The 21724-nt window shown below is 38.1% G+C and overlaps 1 protein-coding gene across 1 annotated transcript in view; it reads right to left on the bottom strand.

Moving 5' to 3' along the window:
• PIK3R1 (phosphoinositide-3-kinase regulatory subunit 1) overlaps nt 1–21724 on the bottom strand; it is a 175742-nt gene that overhangs the window by 87953 nt on the left and 66065 nt on the right. The window contains exon 4 of the mRNA XM_037802024.1: nt 14583–14694. The gene's annotated coding sequence lies outside the window, so the exon portion shown is untranslated. The remainder of the gene's footprint in view (nt 1–14582; nt 14695–21724) is intronic.

Here is a 21724-nt window from a genome sequence, read left to right as displayed (position 1 = left end):
TTGTCCTTATGTGTCTGTCTTATTTCACTCAATATAGTGCCCTCAAGATTTCTTCATCAACCCATTTTTTTAGACAGTTTTGTTTACACACCATACATTCCATCCTAAGTATACAATTGTTGGTTCCCTGTATAGTCATGTATTTATGTATTCAGCACCATCGCCACTATCTATCTAAGGACATCTCCATTTCTTTCACAAAGAAGGAGGAACAGTCAAAGAAGGTAGAGAGACAAAAGAAGAAGAAAAAGAGAGAGAGAGAGAGAAAAAAACAGCTAGAAAGCAACAAAAGGAAAGATAGCATTAAACTAAAGTGGAATAAACAGTCAGACAACATCAGCAATATCAGGAGTCCCATACCCTTCCCCTATGTCCTGTTCCTCCCCATGCATTTAGCTTTGGTATATTGCCTTTGTTATATTAAAGGAAACATAATACAATGTTTCTGTTAATTATAGTCTCTAGTTTGCATTGATTATATTTCCCCCAATCCCTATTTTTAATACCTTGCAATGTTGACATTCATTTGTTCTACCTCATGTAAAAACATATTTTGTACCTTTTATTACAATCATTGGGCACCCTAGGTTTCACTGAGTTATACAGTCCCAGTCTTTATCTTTCCTCCTTCCTTCTTGTGTCCCACATGCTCCTAACTTTCCTCTTTCAACCATACTCACAGTCATCTTTGTTCAGTGTACTTACATTGCTGTGCTACTATCTCCCAGAATTGTTTTCCAAACCTCTCACTCCTGTCTTTTCCTTTCTGTCTGCAGGGCTTCCTTTGGTGTTTCTTGTAGACCAGGTATCTTGTTCACAAACTCTTTCATTGTCTGTTTTTCAGAGAATATTTTAAGCTCTCCCTCATATTTGAAGGACAGTTTTGCTGGATATAGGATTCTTGGTTGGTGGTTTTTCTCTTTCAGTATCTGAAATATATCACCCCACTTCCTTCTTGCCTCCATGGTTTCTATTGAGAAATCCGCACATAGTCTTTTCAAGCTACCTTTGTATGTGATGGATCACTTTTCTCTTGCTGCTTTCAGGATTCTCTCTTTATCTTTGACATTTGATAATCTGATTATTAAGTGTCTTGGTATAGGCCTATTCAGATCTATTCTGTTTGGGGTACACTGCTCTTCTTGGATCTGTATCTCACAAGATGGGATATTTTTGTTGATTGTTTCCTCTATTATTGCTTCTGCCCCTTTTCTGTTCTCTTCTCCTTCTGGGACACCAATGACATATACATTCCTGCATTTTGTTTTGTCCTTGAGTTCCCTGAGACATTGCTCATATTTTTCCATTCTTTTCTCTATCTGTTCTTTTTGTGTGTAGGCTTTCAGGTGCATTGTTCTCCAGTTCCTGAGTGTTTACTTCTGCCTCTTGAGATCTGCTGTTGTATGTTTCCATTGTGTCTTTCATCTCTTGTGTTGTGCCTTTCATTTCCATAGATTCTGCCAGTGTTTTTTTGAACTTTCAATTTCTACCTTATGTATGCCCAGTGTTTTCATTATATGCTTCATCTCTTTTGCCATATCTTCCCTAAACTTCTTGAATTGATTTAGCATTAGTTGTTTAAATTCCTGTATCTCAGTTGAAGTGTAAGTTTGTTTCTTTGACTGGGCCATAACTTTGTTTTTCTTAGTGTAAGTTGTAGTTTTCTGTTGTCTAGGCAAGTTTTCCCAGATCAGAACGGGCTCAGGTCTCAGAAGGAAGCAATAGTATCACGTCTCCCTGAGGGTGTGTGTCTTAGAAGACTGGTACACCCTGTGAGACCTCAAGTCACTGTGCTTTTCCAGCCAGCAGGTGGTGCCTGTCAGCCTGTAGCTCCCAACTGGTGTAAGGAGGTGTGGCCCATGGCTGTTTTCCTCCAGGCTCTGGGGTCTGGTTCTGAATGGAAGGCAGGTATTAGAGGTTGGCACCACCTTCTTCCTCTTAGAGAAATTATACCTCCTAGGGAGAGGTCATTTACATTTGAATAGACTCTCTGCATGTGCTATCTCCACTGTTTTCTGGGTCAGAGCACTGGGAACTGAAAATGGCTGAGGCTTTCTCCACTGAGCTGAAACAGGGACAGAAGACCCATTCAGGGCCAGTCCACGGCCACCCTCCGGCTCTCCAAAGTCAGTCATCACCAAAAGCCTCTGTCTGCTTTTTGGGGATTTGTATCTTGTATTGAGCAGTCCATGTTTGTTAATTAAAACCCCAGTTGGAGCTCAGCTGAGCTATAGTCACTTGTTTGGAGAATGCTGCTCTCTAGCACCAGGAGGCTTTGCAGTTCGGGCCGTGAAGGGAGGGGGCTCCTGGCTTGGATCTGCAGTTTTTACTTACAGATTTTATGATGCGATCTCAGGCATTCCTCCCAATTCAGGTTGGTGTATGATGATTAGACAGTCACGTTTGTCCCTCACAGTTGTTCCAGATTATTTACTAGTTATTCCTAGTTGTTTATTAGTTGTTCCAGGGGGACAAACTAGCTTCCACTCCTCTTTATGCCACCATCTTCTTTCCCTTCCAACTGATTTTTGATAAAGTCAACAAGGCAATTCAGTGGGGAAAGGACACTCTTTTCAACAAATTATGCTGGAATAATCGAAAAGCCATGTGCAAGGAAAAATGAACCTTGACCCTTACTTCCTGCCACATAAAAAGGAACTTGAAATGGATTGTAGCCCTGTATTTAAGAGCCAAAACTAGAAACTTCTAAAATAAAATATGTTTGAGAAAAATTTCCTAAATATTAGCACACAAACAAAGCATGAAAATATTAATAAATTGGACTTCATCAAAATTTAACACCTTTGCTATTCAAAAGACACTGTTAAAAAAATGAAAAGCACAAGTCAGGAGAAAATATTTGCAAAACATATATCCAACAAAGGACTTGTATTTAGAATACATTAGGAATTCTTACAACTCAATAATAAGGAAACAAACATCACAATTCTTTTAAATGGGCCAAAAATTTGAACAGACATTTCACCAAAGAATATATATGGATAGCAAACAAGCTGAATATCATTAGTCAATAGGTAAATGCAAATTAAAACCATAATGAGATACCACTACACACCCACTAGAATGGCTAAAATTAGAAAGGTTGACTATACCAAGTGCTGACAAGGATGTGGAGCAACTGCAGCTCTCATACACTGCTAATGGGAGTGTAAAACGGTACAACCAAGAAAATGGCTTGGCAGTTTCTTAAAAAGTTAAACATATATCCACCATGTGTTCTAGACATTTCACTCCTAAGCATTTGCCCAACAGAAACGAAAGCATATGTCCATAGAAAACTTAATACGTGAATGTCCATACCAGATTTGTTTATAATAGCCCCAATCTAGAAACAATTTAAATATCCATGAACAGCTGGATAAGTAATCAAATTGTGGTGTATTCACACAACAGAATATACTAGTCAGAATAAAAAGGAACAAACTATTGAAACACACAGCAACATGCATGAATCTCAGAATTGTGATGCTGAGTGAAAGAAGAAAGACCAAAACAAGTATGTATACTTTTTATTTTATTTACAGAAATTTCTAGAAAATACAAATTAATCTGTGATGGAAAGCAAATCAGTGGTTGCCTGAGGATGAGGTGGCAAAGTGGATGGATTATAAAAGGGCATTGGGGGTGAAGGATATGCTCATTGTCTTGATTGGGTTGACAGTTTCCTGATTGTATATATATGCCATAACCACACTTTAAATACATGCAGTTTATTATATGTCAATTATAACTAAACAAAGCAGAAAGAATAAAAAAAGAAAAAGGGACCCCCTTCCTCAGAGCATTCTACTTGCGTCAGTAAAAAATCATTGTAATATACTGGTTTTGTCAAAATCAGAGTTTTCTAATGTCTGCCAGAAAGCTGTCGTAATAAATATTAAAAGTTACAATGTCTGCATTGTAGCTGATGCTCCCTTTGATATGATGCCCTTGCTCAGTGCACAACCTGCACAACCATGCACAGCAACCTGAGGACACTCAAGTCTAATATTCACAGTATCCTGTTCCTGATATTAGGGAAAGTTGGAAGCAGAATTATTTATTAAAAGCTTGTTTTAAATGAAGCAACAATTCAGAGTAAATGATGGTGGAGAGTCTTGAAGGATTTTTCATCTGGGCTTTGGAAAACACTATTGAACTGTCCTAGCCACCTAATGTAGTACCTCTCCCCAGTGAGCAGAATGTTTATATCTCCCATCTCAGGGACTTTCTCCCAGGGACTGTGCCTGATAAACACTGACTCGCTCTTGCTCTCTGGCTTCCCTTTGTGTGGGCTCCAAACAGCTAACCTAACTTATAAAAATCATTCACAAGGCTTATAGTACACTTGGTTAGTTTCAGCTTCCTAGGTTACTATCACATTCCAGTTCTGCTTCTTAGAGACTAAAATCTAATCACCTTGTTTGGACTTAGGTGAAACAAGATTTTCTCCAACACCATTTACAGTCTCTCTGTCTCTCTTTCTCTTTCTCTCACTGATTCATCATGTTTTGTTAGGATTGATTTCTCTCTCAGAAGAACACTTTTTTCCCCAAAGATCTGGAGCCATGTTACTCCAACAAAAGCAGTTCTTTTAGATCCATAAGGAATATGTCAGTTGAACTAAAGTAGCAATTCTGGAATATTCTCTCTCCCTTCCTCTCTCTCTCTCTCTCTCTCTCTCTCTCTGTCTCTCTTTTTACCTGAAAATGAACTTACATTTGAAAAGCATCAAGAAGTATAAATACAATGAAAAGCAAGCTAATAAATTATGTTTTTTGATTATTCAACTGATTGAAAATTTAGCCCATGATTGATTACATCTATCTATATGCAAGCTTTTAGTATTGGCACAAATTGTTAGGGTGCTGTTACAGCTGTCTGGATAAAAGGATTTGCTTAAATATGCTCATGTTGGCACTGCCAGCATAAAAATTAAGGACAAAGTCACACTGATAGATAATGAACCCTCTATCACAGAAACTGTGTTGGAAAATCTCACTGCTCAGAAAGAATTTTTCAAAAGAAATCCCAGCCTTTGTTTCCTCCACTGGAGGGGACCCAGAGCTGTCAGTGCTTCTGACAGAACCTAGCCCCGAGTATTCAAATGGCCTCACAGAATAAAGGAAACACATTGCCATCATCTCCCCTTTCTAGCTCCTATCACATAAGCTTTTTTTGGGGTCCTGCCAAGCTGTGTGTGCAAAGAAAACCCTTTCGATCAGGTGAAGCTGGATTCTGAAAGTCCTGATTTCTCTAAAAAGAGCTAGTATCTTTTATTTTAACACTCAAACCACTTATTGGTTGGGTGTATCACAAACTTAACAAGGATTTCCTTTATGCAGTGATGAATAAAATGCACTTTGAAGGAATGAATGCTGATAATTCAGGGTGTTTGGTAGGTTATCACTTTTTCTAACCTCTAACATGTTTGAAAAACATATCTTACATTTTCTGTTTTAAAATGGAAACTATGCTTCTGATGACATATCCCTTTGCCTTGCATTTTAGTGTTTAAAGGATTCTTTTTTTACATGAATTGTTTTGTTCAATACATTTAGCCCTGGATTATAAGCAGAACACATATCATGATTTCCATTTTGCAATGAAGAAACAGGCTTAGGAAGGCTATGTGACTTGGCCTGCATCCCCTTGGTGTTAAGCAACAAAATCAACTCTCCACTGAGGACTTCTGACTCCAGGGTGTTCAATGTTGCCTCCCTGTGGGTTAATGCACTCCTTAACATGAATCTGTGATATGCCACATCTAGGTAACTTTCAATCCAAACACTGTAATTATCAAGTGATCTAACATCATCACAAATTGAGGAGAAACTTGAGAAAGAGCCCAAATGGATCTGGGCAGATCAACACCTAGCATTTCAGACCTCTGGGATCATCTTATCTCTCTACCTGAGTAATCTTGAGTTATGGATTTGGAAAGTGCCTAATGCGTCTAATTTAACTTGCTTCTTTTACAAATAAGAAAAGTGAGTCCCGGAAAAGTTCATTAACTGTTTCGAGGTTACAAAGTTGGTTGACACTGAGTCACATAACTGGTTAGTGACAGAACCATGACAAGGACCTATAACTTCTAAATCCAGGCCCAAGTTTCTTTCTTTTCTAGCTCATGGCCTCACTGGTATAATTCCAGGTTAGCTAGTACCCGGGAGATACCTGCCAAATATAACAGGCACTGTTAACTGATTGAAGAAAAGATTTATGACACTTATACATGATTGCAGGACTGTCAACAATGCCCTTGTAAAAGATTAATAATCTTGTAGAAAATTTAGGCACTGTGCCACATGAAGAAAAGAAGGAAATCTACAGGCTGATGATGCAATCTAAAGCAAAATTTATGTTTAAACTGAAATGCTATAAAATACTCAACCACACAAATCCACAGCAAAGAAGTTGGTAATTCCTGCTATTTTTCCATTCAGCTGACCAGGAATGGTCACACACACACCCATCTCCTTTCCATATCCCTGTTGAACCCCATTAAAATTGTCTCCTGATATTTCCTTCATTCAAGGAAACTTCCTTTACCAATCTCTAGGTTTCTCCTTGGCTTACCAACTGTCTAGCTTGCAAAAGGCTGCAAGATTGTTTGTCTTTAAATCCAAAGTAATATTATACAGTGACTACTCAAGCCATTAGTTTGAAGCATGCAAAGCTGATGTGCTTTTGCTCTAGTAAAGAGCTTTGACTGTATCTATAACAATTCACAAGTTGAAAGTTCATGAATGAAGTTGCTTCTTTATAGGGTTGGGGCTTTCTCCACCTGGCATGATTGGCTCTTTTCCCATTCCCCGCTTGTGCAGAGAGGTTACTAGGTCAAGCCCATCAGTGGTAAAACAGTGTGCAGAAGCACAAAATGATGAAGGGAAGGAGAATAATAATAGTAGGTTCACAGCACTTATAATGAGCCAAGCACTTTTCCATTGCTTAACATATATTAATTTATTTAGTCCCTGCAAACAACCTATGAGGTATGTATGATACCATTCTCCCATTTTACACATAAGAAAACTGTGGCACACAAAGGTTAGGTGGCTTATCTAAGCTTATTAAGCTAAAAGTGGTAGAACTGAGCTTTGATCTCAAGCCACTTGGTTCCAGAATCCGTACTCTAAACTAAGGGTCTGCAAACTATGGCCTTCAGACCAACTCTGGCCCACTGCCTGTTTTTGGAAATAACTGCTAAAGTTGTCTATGACTGCTTTCATGCTACTATGGCAGAGCTGAGTGATTGCGACATACTGGATGGCCCACAAAGCCTAAAATATTTACTATCTGGCCCTCTACAGAAAAAGTTTGCTGACCCTTGCTCTTAGCTATCCTGGGGAAAAACAGTAACTGTCTCTTTCATGCCTTTTAAAAATGCAAACATATCTGAAGTCTGTGGTTATATAGACTAATCAAATTTAACATCTGGAAGACAGTTTAGTGTTTAATCCTTCACTGTCTGTTTTATAGATGAGGAAACTGAGGCCCAAGGAAATGAAAAAATTACCCTTGGATTACACTGAGCAATAACAGCAGAGTCAGGACTAGAACCCAAATCTCCAACCCATGGGTATGTTGTGTTTCAGATAACACCTCAATTTTCAATAAGCATTTAGCAAGGATACACTGAAAATGAATTGAGCTCAAGACTGGGACAAATGCTAGGTGCCATCCAGCAGATGGAGAAGTTTAAAGGTAAAAAGGTACCAAAAGGGAGGAAACACAATCTCTGCTGATAAAGGGGGTGCAGGGGCACCTGGACAAATTGCATCTACTTCATAGCTTTGCCAAGGGTCATCCCTGGCAGTGCCAGTCACACCTGCTTATACTGCCAGCCCCTGACTTTTCTTTAAACTTATGCAGATTGCCTACTGGAAGCTCAAGAACAGATTATTTTATAAACATTATTAATCATTATATTTGTTCAGTCCCAACCATATTGTAAATTCCTTGAGGGAAATTCCAAAGCTCATGAATGCATGGGGTATAGAGTCCGTCTCCCTTTCTAGCAGGAGAGAGCCACACCCTGGGAAGTCAGAATGAAAAATCTAGCCTGATTGTTGCCTAAGTATTTTTCAATACCTGTCCATAAGAAAGCCCATAAGACACATTTGTTTATGATTATTTTCATCACAAGTAATTTGCACAGACCTCATTTTATCTTAGAGTTTCAAAAGAATACATCAAAACTAGCTTCTTCATTACCTGTCAGCTATCATGTTTGTTATTTATAAGACAACAAAGTATATATTTTCTGAAATGCAATTGAAATTTCCACTCCTGTTATTGAGGAATCTAACTGTTAAACAAATACTAATGAGGATCAAAAGAGCCAGAATTTACTATATAATTTTCCATATACAGAAATGCAAATGATATTTAAAATGAGGATAATTTCAGAACTAGTGCATTTCTTTGTTGAAAGAATCAATTCAGAACTTTATAGTCTTGTGGTGATGAATGCACAACTATAAGATGGCACTGTGAACAGTTGATTGTACACCATGGATGATTGCATGGTATGTGAATATATCTCAATAAAACTGAATTTAGGAAAAAAAAAAGAAAAAGACGCATTGGCTAGGAGGCAGGTGGAGAAATTGGAACCCTCCAGCACTGCTGTGGAAAACAGCCGGACATTTCCTTAAATGGTTTATGCAGTGACATATGACCCAACAATTCCACTCCTCAGTACATACCCTGAAGAACTGAAAGCATAGGCCCACACAAAAAAGTGTACACAAATGTTCACAGCAGTGTTATTCATAATAGCCCAAAGAAGGAAAAAAATCTCAATGTCTGTCAACTGATGAATGAATAAAATGAGTGAATTTAATTTCAAGAATAAAATAAAAATCTTTTTTAAAAAACCTTATAGTCCAAATCATATACAAATGCAAACCTATTGGCATACACCACTATGTACTATGCAATGCTAGAAATTTCAGAAACTTCACATGCCCTTAATAATTAAAAAAAAAAATTAGTCTAAAGAGGCAATTCCTCTTTGGAATTGTCTTCAGTTAGGTCTTGTGGTTCACATATGTTTACTTACTCAGTTGGCATGTAATGGCCAGTTTGTTTGGCCAGCCCCTGTTTTCCAGAACTTGCAATCCCAGTCCCACTGCAAGCCTCATGGATTATCGAGGAAGCATCTATGTAGGCGACAGTTTAGTGGGGTGTCTGAGTAAACATGGGACAACCACAACCTGTTTCTTCCCCAGGTCCTGCCTCATGACCACAGTTGATTGGTCTGGAAGAGGACACCTGACTCAACTGAGCCAGTGAGTTTCTTCCCTAGGATTTTGGATTTTGCAATGTGAGAGTCAAGCTACACTCCCTCTTGTGTCTGAGCTCAAAGACTTAAACCTCAGGAGCTGTCTGTCACCATGGTTTTTTTTTTTTTTTTTTTGTTGTTGTTGTTATTTCTAATGTTGACAAGAAAAGTGATGGATGCTTATTTGTAAGGAGAGAGAAAGAAGAACAAAGAAGAACTGAGGAGAGAGAAGTTTGAAGTTACGGGTTCATGATTCCGATTTTTCCTGAACCCTAGTTGGTGATTTATCCTTGTAGTCCATGAAATATCTTTAAATCCTTACGATAAACTCTCCCTTTTGTTTAAGCTAATTGGAATGGGTTTCTGTCACTTGCTACTAAAAGTCTTAAATATACAAGTTAACATTTTAAGGAGATGAAATAGAAACAGTTTTGTTAGGAAAAATACATAATTTATAGAGAGTTTATTTACTTATCAATAAGCTCCTTAAAATTACAATCGAAGGCTGATTGACTGGGTCAATGACTTGAACATAGTAAATGCTCAAGTTTGTTGCTATTGTTTGTTTGTGTGTTTAAATGAATAATAAACCACAGGGACTGATGAATGACATACTGATGAGCTGGAGAAAAGAGTAGGAAAGCACATGATGAAATGCAAAGCATACTCCCGATGACCAAAATTTTATCCTCTACATGATCAAAATTGAAGCCCCGAGCCTACTATAACCATTTCTGATTCTAGTCCTTGTCCCTGTCTCAACAAATGGCCCAATTATCCATACTGTAATGTAAGCAGAACACTGACAGTCATTCTCTCTGTCTTCCTCTACACCCATGTCATTCAATCATTCCACCAGTCCAGTGGTTCAATCAACTAGAAATCTTTTAAACTTAGCCATTTCTTTCCATCTTCATTGCTGCTACCTGAATCTGAACTTGCACCATTTAGGAGACATTTAATTGATCTCCTTTCTGAAACCTCTTAATTCCTAGCATTCCTAACTCTGTAAGTTATAGCCAGTGGAGGCTTTTTGAAATGTAAATCCGATGATGGCAACCATACTCCCCACCCCCAACACACACACTACACATACTCTCTTTTAAACATTTTAATGGTTTCCCACTGCTGTAGTGTAATGATTCTCATCCCTGGCTGTACAGTAGAATCACCTTGAATTTTAAAAAATACCTATGCCTGGTCTCACCTCTAGAAATTTGGATTTAATTGTTCTGGGATGGCATGCTCTTATCAGTATATTAAAAATGTTTTCCAGGTGATTTAGATGTACAGTTAGAGTTGAAAACAACTGCTCTAGGTACATAGGCCAAAATCCTAAACATGGGCTCTAAAACATCTGGCCCCTGCTTCCTTCTCTTCTTTCATTGTGCACCACATCTCCATCCTCTCTGTTCTCCAGCCACACTGATCTTCTCTTAGTTCCTCAAAATCTCCAGCCTCCCTCCTGCCTGCTCTCAAGGCCTTGGCATGTGTCCTTCCTGTGGAACACTACTTTTTCTCTAGATCTTAGCTTTATGCCACTTCCTTAAGGAAGCTCTCCTTGACCTCCCTAACAGATCAACTTCCCCTTCTGTGTTCATAGAACTTTGCACCCTTCCTTTGTAGTCCTTGTCACAGTAAAGTTTTACATTTATGTGTGTGATTCTTTGAATAATGTTTGTCTTCCTCAGTAGACCATAAGCTCTGTGAGGGCAGAGACCATGTTTGCTTGCTTGCCATTATACCTACAGTCCCTAGCATATATTGGGAACAGAGGAGGCCCTCTTTATATGTGTGGAGTGACCCAGTGAGGAAAACAAAAATTAGGATTCCGAACCGAAGAGTTTTCGTTTGGTACAAAAGTTGCAAAGACTTTAAAGGGAAACCCAAGTCTTGCGTGGAGGGGACAGCACATAGAACTCAAAGAGACCGTGGATGGTGGCAGGTGATACTAGAGAGGGAGTGGGATGTGAAAAAGCTCAGGACAGGTGAAGGGGGTATGGAGGAAATGCGTCTAACCTGACCAGATCCCAGTCTTCCATCTCATGCCTTACAGATCTCCACCTAAGGCTTAAAGGGCCTGGTCTGAAAGCAGAAAAGGAGAATCTTTGCTTAATAATCCCTGTGGGACTTGGTTATACAAGGTGGCACCCCTGTGGGGTCACTGGGGTGGACTGTGGGTTTGGGTGGCAGAAGGAGACATCTAATTTGGTGGCTAGACATGGATCCAGACCCTCTAGTGTCAAATCTCTGCTCTGCTACTTACTTGCTGTGAGACCCTACAGCAAGTTACTTGTGTCTCTATTCTTCTGTTTCCAAACTGTAGCATGGGGATAATAACAGTACCTACTATTATAAGTAATAGCAGTATATTATGGTAATAGTATATTATATGTATATATGGTTATAGTGATATGCTGTCATTAGTGTGTTAATTTCAAATGTGATGATTCCATCTAACGCAAACAGCCCTTCTCAGCCATCAGTTTTATAATTTTATTCCTATTCTAAGAACTCTATGAAATTCCCTATTTTTGCTTCAGTGTTGATAGATCTGGAGTTGGAACCCTGGTTCCATATTCTTAGCCACTGCAGCTCACAGCCCCCACTGTGCACACCAAACTTCCTGCCATTGAATGAGAGAAGGCTGCCAGTTTCTGAAAAAGAGCAAAGTGAAGCAAATTTATGATCCCTGAACTTTAGGTAAATCATAATTTTACAGATGATTTGCATTCCATTGCGTGCGCTAAAATGTCATGGAAGTCTGAAAATGTCTGTGAAGCTCTGCTGTAGTCTCCATGCCTGGACTAGTCCTAAAGACAAATGTGTCACCTCCTAAAGCAGAGATGGCGAGCCTGCACCAGCATTCCTTCCTAGGATGGTCACAGCGGCTGCCCAGTTTACACAGAACATCCTCCACCCTTTGGCCCCTGTTATCACTGTATATCACATTCCCAGGGAGGGGAAAGGAGGACATCCCATTTATCCACAAACCCTGAAATGAAATGCTCCCAGTACAGAGTAAAACTCGAAGGCTCAGAGAATTGGAAACATTTTACATTCTTGAAATCAGAAAGTCATTTCTGTTACAACCATGGAAATTCCTTCTGAAATTTCAACTTGACTAGTACTCAGAGGCAAAGGAGCTTAAAAGATTTTTCTGCCTTAGTAAATCCAAGAGGCCAAATATCATAGAATTTTGAACTTGATCATGAAGACTCAGAGTAATTTAGAGAAATACATTGTGAACACAAGTCACTCACTGTACACTGCTGCAGGGAAAAGAAAGAGGAATTAACACATACTGAGCAGTCACGATATGCAAGACACTTTCACCGACATCAGTTCAATTAATTTCTAAATATATAACAGTACAGAAGATTGGAAAGGAAATTTATTGACTTGAGAAATTAAAGAACAAGTTCCAGGCACCAGTTCTATCATTTGCCTCTTCCCAATAAATATGGAATTTTCTAAATTGATAAAGCCTTGCATATACACCCATACAGAGTAAGGCAAGAGGCTTCTTTTGCTACGGGAAGCTGTGTGAATTGCAAAAGAGAAGGTATGATTTCCTTCCTTTGTTAATTAACTGGGTGGTCACTTTAAAAATACTATTTCATGATAAAACTGCACCACTGTGATGCAGAAGAGGTGCCTCACCTGAAACAGCTAGGACAATACCTTACAATATGGTACCACCTGGTAATATAATAGGCCACTGTCACAGGTTTAAGCCATTTCCTCAGTGACTGACAGCAAGAGATAATGTTATATCACTGAAAAGAAGCAATGGCTAGAATTTATAACTGGAGTTCCTTCGTTTGTTACTTGGTTATGTCAGTTAAATTCTCTGGTCCTCAGCTGTAAAACTGGGGTGGGAGGAAGAAGGAAGAAGAGGGCTGGACTACAGGATTTCAGAGATTCCTCTGCCTTTAAAAATGTAAGCTTTTCTGTTCTCTCTCTTTGTCTCTCTCTCTCTCTCTCTGTATTATTAGTATGATAAGCCTTCCAACTTATCAAAGGTAAAAATTTGGCAGCCACAAAGTCATTCTGGGTCATGACTACATGTATGCTTGTTATATTTTTCTCTGTGTTTTTCTATATTTACTTTCTTTTTTTCAAAATAAAAATATATTTGCAAATTAAAAAAAAAAAGAAGGGGCCAGCCTTAGCGACTTGCTTGTAACTAATGGAATCCCATGGAAGTGAAACTGTGTGAATTTCAAGGCTAGGTTAGAAAAGGCCATGCAGCGTCTGCCCTATTCTCTTGAGACATTCACTCTGGGGGAAGCAAGTGGCCGTGTAGGAAGTTCGACCACCCTGAGATGGACATGCTGAGAGGTCATGGGTGGGTGCTCTGGTAATGGCCCCGCTGAGCTCCCAGCAGACCCATGAACTGCCAGCCTTGTGAGGGAGCACAGCTGAGTCTTAAATGACTGAGCTCCAGGCAACCCCTGTCTGCAACCGCAAGAAATACCCCAAGTGAGACCTGCCCAGATGAAACGAGAACAAAATAAAATGACTGTTTTACGTTATTAGTTTGAGGGCAATTTTTTATACAGCAATAGTCACCAGAACAATATCTTTACCAATGTTGTTCTTGAAAGAATTAACCCAGAATCAAAGTTATCATAGAGACATATATATTACAATGATGTTTTCTAATGGGTATTGTCCACTTTCAGGGAGAGAAAGATAACAATACACAATTTACCTAAAAATGTCATAAACAGATTCATGGTATGTTCTAAAATGTATTATTTAAAGTATACTTCTGAAAGATGGTCTAAGTTTGTTCAAACTAGAAACATATTCATAGAACATGAGTAATCTGGGAAAATAATTCAATTTAAGGAAAGGGAAACCAAGATGACCCCTTAAATAACAACCCCTGTTCTATATCACATTTTCAGTGCTCTACTGGACAACTCATTTTTTTGTTTTCATTTGAAAAAAAAAAAAAAAGTCATCCTGAGTCTTTATTTACTCTGACCACAGTGAAACACATTCTGGCCTGGTGATCAGAGGAAAGACAGGGAAGATAAGAATAGAATTCTGCCTTCTATTCCTTCACCTAGGTCATGCAGCACATGACTCTCCCATAAATGCATAGATATTTCCAACCCCATTGAGATTTAAATGCTCTCATTCAACTGAAGATTGAATCATGATGCATCTCCCAAAAAGGACAGCTCCATGACCCAATTGACCAAGAACTCCTCTGAGGATATTTCCTACAGCCACTGCAGAAAATATCTCTATTTTAATAGGTGACAATTTAAGAGCCTACCTGGGAGAGCAGCTAATGTTGCCTCTTCATTTTGGTTTCTCCATTTGCAAAGTTGTAATTATAGTCCTGAATTACTTTAAGAATTGCTATATAGGTCAGAGGAGGATGCAATCTGGCAAAAACAAAACAAAACAAACAAAAATATTATCCTGAGAATTAAAAATATGAAATCAGTTTTGCAAGTACGGTAGCTTTAACAATCCATTAAACTTGTGTGTTTTTTTTCAAAAAGGGTTAATCTTTAACATTTATATTAACCCTGGCCACATTTGCCTACGTTATCTCCTGCTCTTTGCCATCTGACTTTTATACTCACTGTATATATAGAGTAAGTGTGTATGTGTGTGGGAGGGAGAGATAAACATAAAACACATTCTAGGTCTTTTTGGGTTTGGAACAAATGAATGAAAAAAGTGGAAAGTCACCTATCTTAATCACTGTATTAATTACCTACAGGTGGTATATAAAATCCCATATAAGAAAAAACAAAAAGAGAAATTAGGGGTTATCTCATCCCTAAAAACAAGCAAACTCACAGTGGGTTCCTTTAAATGGTGAGTCCGTTTATTTATTGGTAATATGCTTGAAAATATCAAAGTTCATCTTGGTGCAAAACTTTTTGAGAATATCTTTATCATGGGGAGAAAAAGGGCAAGTCTACATCTAATAACATTGCATCCCAAGCCCATGAAAAAAAGATATTTAAAAATCTAGTTGCTTTTCTTTCCTAACCCAACTGTGAAAATTTCCATCATTTCTCTCTTTATCAATTTTCATGAGGTCGCATTCTTCTCAACTTGGCTCCAAGGCTACTTCCTCTCTGAGACCTTCCAGATCTCCTTCTGGTGACTCCTCATCTCTTTTCTGCTGGGCTCCCACCTGATTTCACTTCTCTATTCATGCAATTCCAATGTTGTCCTGAAAAGCCTTGCTCATATCCTATCTTCTCCATCAGATTGTGAGCTCCATGGAGTCAAGGGCTGTGGCTTATTTATTCAACTTTATGTATTCCTATCCAGCCTAAATGCTCAAGAAATGGTGACTGGACTATCATTGGATTTGTCTGCCATCACTTTGTTTCTTCTGCATTTCTAAAATAGTTTTTCCTCTTAATCTTTATGATTTTCCCTTGATCATTTTGAGGTTTGATTCTGAAGTTCTTAATTAAAAAACAGAATCATGTCAGTTTGTGCAAGGCCTGCAAAATCATCATGTATGTGTATGTGCGTAAGAGAGAGCTGAGTCATTATCTCCCATTTCTGGTTTTGCTCCCCATATTCACACCCCAACCTTATGTCTATTTTCATTCCTGCTTCCCATTTTCCTTTTGGATCACATCTGAAGGTGAGAAAACTTCATCGGGTCTCTTACTACTATATTTGTAACTTGCCAAATACTATGCTGAATCCAGCTGCAATTCTTAAATTATTCTGAAGAATGTGGTATGTATCTAGTGCTAAATATATGTCCTTATAATCTGTAGCTATAAGAATTCTATTTTTTTTTCAAGTGTGGTGTGCTATTAGACTCTGTTCTGAACTTTTCCTAGTATAAAGAAATATAGGGTAAAAATATTTCAAAGTCATTATGAATCATTCTTTTAAGAATATCTTAATGGTCATGGGGAGTGGTCACCAGAGGTGAAAAAAGCTGGTGTGAAGCTAAGTATAATTGGGCTGCACTTAGGTATGTTAATTTTATTTTATGTTTTCCACTTTGCATGTGTCTGTGTATACAAGAGATTGAAAGAAATGCATAAAATATTAATAAGTGCTAATTCAAAGACATGGGGCTTATAATTTTCTTCTTTATACTTATTTTTTTTGCATTGTCTCACTTAATTATGATAACATACTTCTTTTATAACCAGAAAAAATAAAAACAACAAAAAATAAAATCCTCATAGGTTATTTAAAGGAAAAATAAAAAAGGAAAAAGCACAGAATAGACTAAGACATTCAAAAGAAAATCTATTTTATATATTGTAACCCGTGAAAAATTTCCAGCAAAAGGACTTTAAAATATTTACCTTTTTTAAAAAAATTAGAGTATTGCAGGTTTACAGAAACATCATGCAGGACATCCAAGGTTCCTATATACCTCCTTCTTATAGTTTTCCCTATTATCAACATTTTGCATTGGTGTGGTACCTTTGTTACAATTCATGAAACAATATTATTATTATGCTATTAATTCTTGTGTACTATTTACATTGTGTTGTACAGTGCTATAGGCTTGTGTGTGTGTGTGTGTGTGTGTGTGTGGTAACACATACAATGTAAAATTTCCTTTTCTCTTTTTGAATCTACAATTCAGCAGTGTTAACCACCTACACAAATTTGTGCCTCCATGCCCATCATCCATTGCAAAAACTTTTTCGTCAGAGCAAAGGGACTTTTTAATTGTATTTTTTTAAATTAAAAGTTTTCAAAGGTTCTCAAGAGTAAAGAATAGTATAATGAATTCCCACATATCCATCATTCAGCTTACCAGTTAACCACACTGCCATCTTTGCATCTATTCTCCCGCCCCATTTTCACCTTCAGAGCAGTTTTTTTAAAGGATCCCAGTTGTTCTTTGCATTCGTTTAGATATATTTTATTTTATATAGCTTTGTTTTTTTTTCCGTTTCTGTTTTATGATATTTTACAAACCCTCAAAGCTGCTGAACATACACTAATGTCATACAGCATTTTGATTCTGCAAGTTTGTACACTCTGACCCCTCCCCCCCTGAGAAAAATCCTATTGTAGGCCCTGTGAGCAAACATCTGTCAAAAGCAAAGTGAAACGGAATTCACTAAACTCTACTTCTGTACTGTAGGTCAGAGAACAGACTCCAGTGTCCAGGATAAAGCCAGGCCTTGCCGGGCCTTGGCAGCCAAAGCTGCTCCATTGTGATTCAAAATCTGGGTGTAAACAAATGCAGTGTTTAACAATCGCCAGTTTGCTTTTAATGTTTTATAGCCTTGACTGGGGCTCAGGAAGAACACAGTAGTGTCTTCCTCACTGCAACTGAAGTTGAGGCTTTATTTAGAATTTGGGCAAGAGGCACCGGCAGCTGCAACCCCTCAATGGGCGCTTTCTAGTCGCAGAGTGGGCTGCGCCGCGTTGCTGGGAGCTGGGGGCGGCGGTGGGGGCGGGAGGAAGAGGGGCTGCCCCAACCTGGGCTATTCCCATCTCCGTGACAGGTGCTGTGGAACAAGGAGGAAAAGGAGCCCCTCCCCATCCCTCTCCCAAGATGGACTCGGTGTCTGACACTAACTGTTGAGTTTTTTATTGCTTTTTTTGTTTTAGGAATACAGGGCATTGGCAGGCAGAGATGGATCCTGCGGCTTGGTTTTCTCTGCTCTGCCAATGGCGATTTAAACAATAACAAAGACCCTGACTTTGCTTAATGAGCAAGGCTCGCTTAGATAACAGACCAATACTGCCGTTGGCAGAGAGTTCCATGCAGTGCAACCTATTAAAAGTGGGAAGGAAGACTGGAAGAAAAAAAGCTGTGAGTCGTATTTCGTTACAATCGAAGAAGACTATCTTCCCTTTCTTCTTTTATTGAGGGCCCTGTTTATTACCGTAATTATTAACTATTATTTACTGAGAACTTCTATGTGCCAGTGTTGTCAGGTACTTTATATTCATTCTTTCATTCACCACAGCTCTGCAAGGTTTTGCTGTTGTTTATTGTCTTTCTTTTTTTTAACAAAGTGGAAAATGGAGTATTAAAAAGGTTAGGTAATTTGTCAAATATTGTTACACAGCTAATAAATGGTACAGCCAGATATCCAATCTTGGTATGACCGTAAAATAACTTTTACTCTTTCTATGGGGAAATATATAGCCTATATACCTGGTAAATTTCAAGGTGGAGGAAACTATGCTGGTAAATTTCAAATAGAAGATACCAGGTAGCGGTGGCTCAGAACAGGTGAGTTGGACATGGGAGTACTGTGTAAGTTAATAATGTAGATACATTATAATATCTACTGTTTTTAACATGAAGAATTCAGGAAAATTCATATAAGGTAGAACCATTAAGCAGAATTGAAGAAGCCTCCCTTTCCTAATACTTAAAGAATAAGAAATCCTCCCAGCCTGGGCTTGGTGAGCCTATATAACAATCCTTTCTCTTTCTTTCTCTCTCTCTCTTTCTTTCTTTCTTTCTACAGTTTTTAACATGATCAGATCATTGTTATTAATTTAAATAATTCATCATAAATTTTTAAAAAATAGACTAATTCTTAGAACAGTTTGAGATTTGAGGAAAAACTTAGAAGACAGTACAGAGAGTTCTCATTTCCCACACCCAGCATCCATTATTATTAACATCTCAATTACTATGGTACATTTATTATAATTAATGAACAATACTGATAGATTACTGACTAAAGTCCATAGCTTATTCAAATTTCCCTAGTTTTTACCAAATGTCCTTTTTCTGCCCCAGGATCAAATCCAGGATATCACATTACATTTGGTTGCTATGTCTCCTCAGGCCCTTTGTGGGACTTTTGTTGGTTTTGATGACCTTGGCAGTTTTGAGGTGTATGGGTCAGATATTTTGTAGGATTACCCTCTCCTGGGATTTGTCTGATGGTTTTCTCATGATTAGACTGGGGTAATGGGGTTTGGGGGATGAAGAGAGAAGTAAAATACCATTTTTATCACATCATATTAACATGATTTATGACTGCTGATGTTGAACTTAATCACCTGGCTGAGGTAGTGCTTAAGTTTCTCTACTGTAAAGTTATTTTTTTTTTGCCCTTTTACATACTGTACTCTTTAAAAGGTGGTCACTATGTGCGTTCACACCTCAGTAGGGTGCTCATAAGTCTTTATTCATATCTCCCCATCTCTCAAATGATTTCTTCTTGTTTAACTTTATTTTATACCATTTATGTTTATCAGACTCTCCACTTCTGCTTCCACTCTCCAAATCATAACTATCAAATTATAGACTTTTAGAGCTCAGAGGTAAAGTTGGACTATCTGATAGCCAGCTGAAGAAGAAAAATACACATGTATTAAAATAATTTAATTTTTAATATTTCCCCCAAAGCAAGTGTTATGGATTGAATCATGTGCCCCACAAAGACATATGTTCCTGTGATGTGAACCCATTTGTAAATAGGATCTTCAAAAAACCTAGTAGTGAGGATGAGGCCAAACTAAGTCAGGGTGGGCCTTGATCCAACATGACTGGCGTCCTCACAAGCAGAGGACATTGGGACACAGTGAGGAGGAGGCAGACGGGGAGGAAGGCGTCCATGCAACACAGGCAGAGACCGAACTGTGGTCTGCCAGCAAACCAGTACCAGAACACTACAGATTTCAGAAAGAGCATGATCCTGCTGACACCCTGATTTTGGACTTCTAGCCACCTTAACTGAGAGACAATAAATTCCTGTTTTTCAGCCAACTAGTCTGTGGTATTTTGCTGCAGCAGCCCTGGCAAACTAAGACAGCAAGGAAATAGTCCTCCTGAGAAGAATCAGGCATTTGTTGGATGTCCTGACATTTATTTTATGACTGAGTGGTTTTTTTGTTGTTGTTTTTTTAGAGAAGTTGCAGGTTTACAGAACAATAATTTATAAAATAAAAGATTCCTATATACCAGCCCACCATGCATTGGTGTGGAGCATTTCTTAACAATTGCTGATAGCACAATTTTATAATTGTACTATTAAAGTTTATGGTTTAACTTGTTTTACTGTTTGTGTAGTGTAGTTCCATGGATTTAAAAAAAATTTTTTTATTCTGTTACCATATGCACAATCTAACACTTCCGCTTTTAATCATATCCAGATATATATTCCAATGCTGTTATTTACATTCACAATGTTGGGCTACCATCATCACCATCCATTACCAAAACATTTCCATCATTCCAAAAGGAACCCTGTATATTTTAAGCCTTAACTTCCCATTCCCTATCCCTACCTGGTCCCCTGGGAACCTATATTCTAGATTCTGACTCTATGAGTTTGCTTATTCTAATTGTTTCAAAACAGTGAGATCATACATTATTTGTCCTTTTGTGTCTGGTTTATTTCACTTGACATGATGTTTTCAAGGTACAACCATGTTGTCACATGTTATCAGGACTTCATTCCTTTTTACAGCTGAATAATATTCCATTGTGTGTATATACTACATTTTGTTCATCCATTCATAGGCTGATGGACACTTGGGTTACTTCCATCTTTTGGCAAATGTGAATAATGCTGCTATGAACATCTGTGTGCAAATATGTGTTTAAGTCCCTGCTTTCGAACCTTTTGAGTATATACTAGTAGTGGGATTGCCAGGTCATATGATAGTCCTATACTTAGCTTTCTGAGGAACTGCCAAACTGTTTTCCACAGGGGTGGCACCACTTTACATTGTCCCCAGCAATGAATGTGTTTATATTTCTGTGCATCCTCTCCAACGCTTGTTATTTTCCATTTTTTAAATGGTAGCCATTCTAATAGGTATGAAATGGCATCTCACTGTGGTTTGATTTGCATTTCCCTGATAGCTAATAATGATGAGCATCTTTTCATGTGCTTTCTGGCTGTTCGTATATCTCTGTTGGAGAGATGTCTGTTCAAGTCTTTTGCCCATTTTTAAATTGAGTTTTTTGTCTTTTTGTTGTTAAGTTGTAGGATTTCTTCATATATTCTGGATATTAAACCTTTATGGGATATGTGGTTTCCAAATATTTTCTCCAATTGTGTGGGTTATCATTTTACCTTCATGATAAAGTCATTTGAAGAACAAAAATTTTTAATTTTGATGAGGTCCCATTTAACTACTTTTTCTTTTGTTGCTTGTGTTTTGGGTGTAAAGTCTAAGAAACCATTACCTAAAACAAGGTCCTGAAGATGTTTCCTTAAATTTTCTTCTAGGAGTTTGATAGTTCTGGCTCTTATTTTAAGGTCTTTGATCCATTTTGAGTTGATTTTTGTATGTGGTATGAAGTATGGGTCTTCCTTTTTTTTTTTTTTTGCAAATGGAGATCTGGTTTTCCCAGCACCAATGTTGAAGAGGCTATTCTTTCTCAATTGAGTGGTCTTTGCCACCTGTCAAAAATCAATTGGCCATCTCTCTATAAGCCAACTTAGGAGGTAAACTCACTGCCTTCCCCCCTACACTCCT

The sequence above is a fragment of the Choloepus didactylus genome, chromosome 13, assembly GCF_015220235.1.
Source record: "Choloepus didactylus isolate mChoDid1 chromosome 13, mChoDid1.pri, whole genome shotgun sequence".
Classification (NCBI taxonomy): Eukaryota; Metazoa; Chordata; class Mammalia; order Pilosa; family Megalonychidae; genus Choloepus; species Choloepus didactylus.
Note: the sequence above shows the minus strand (reverse complement) of the source record. Positions and strands in the feature narration are given on the sequence as shown.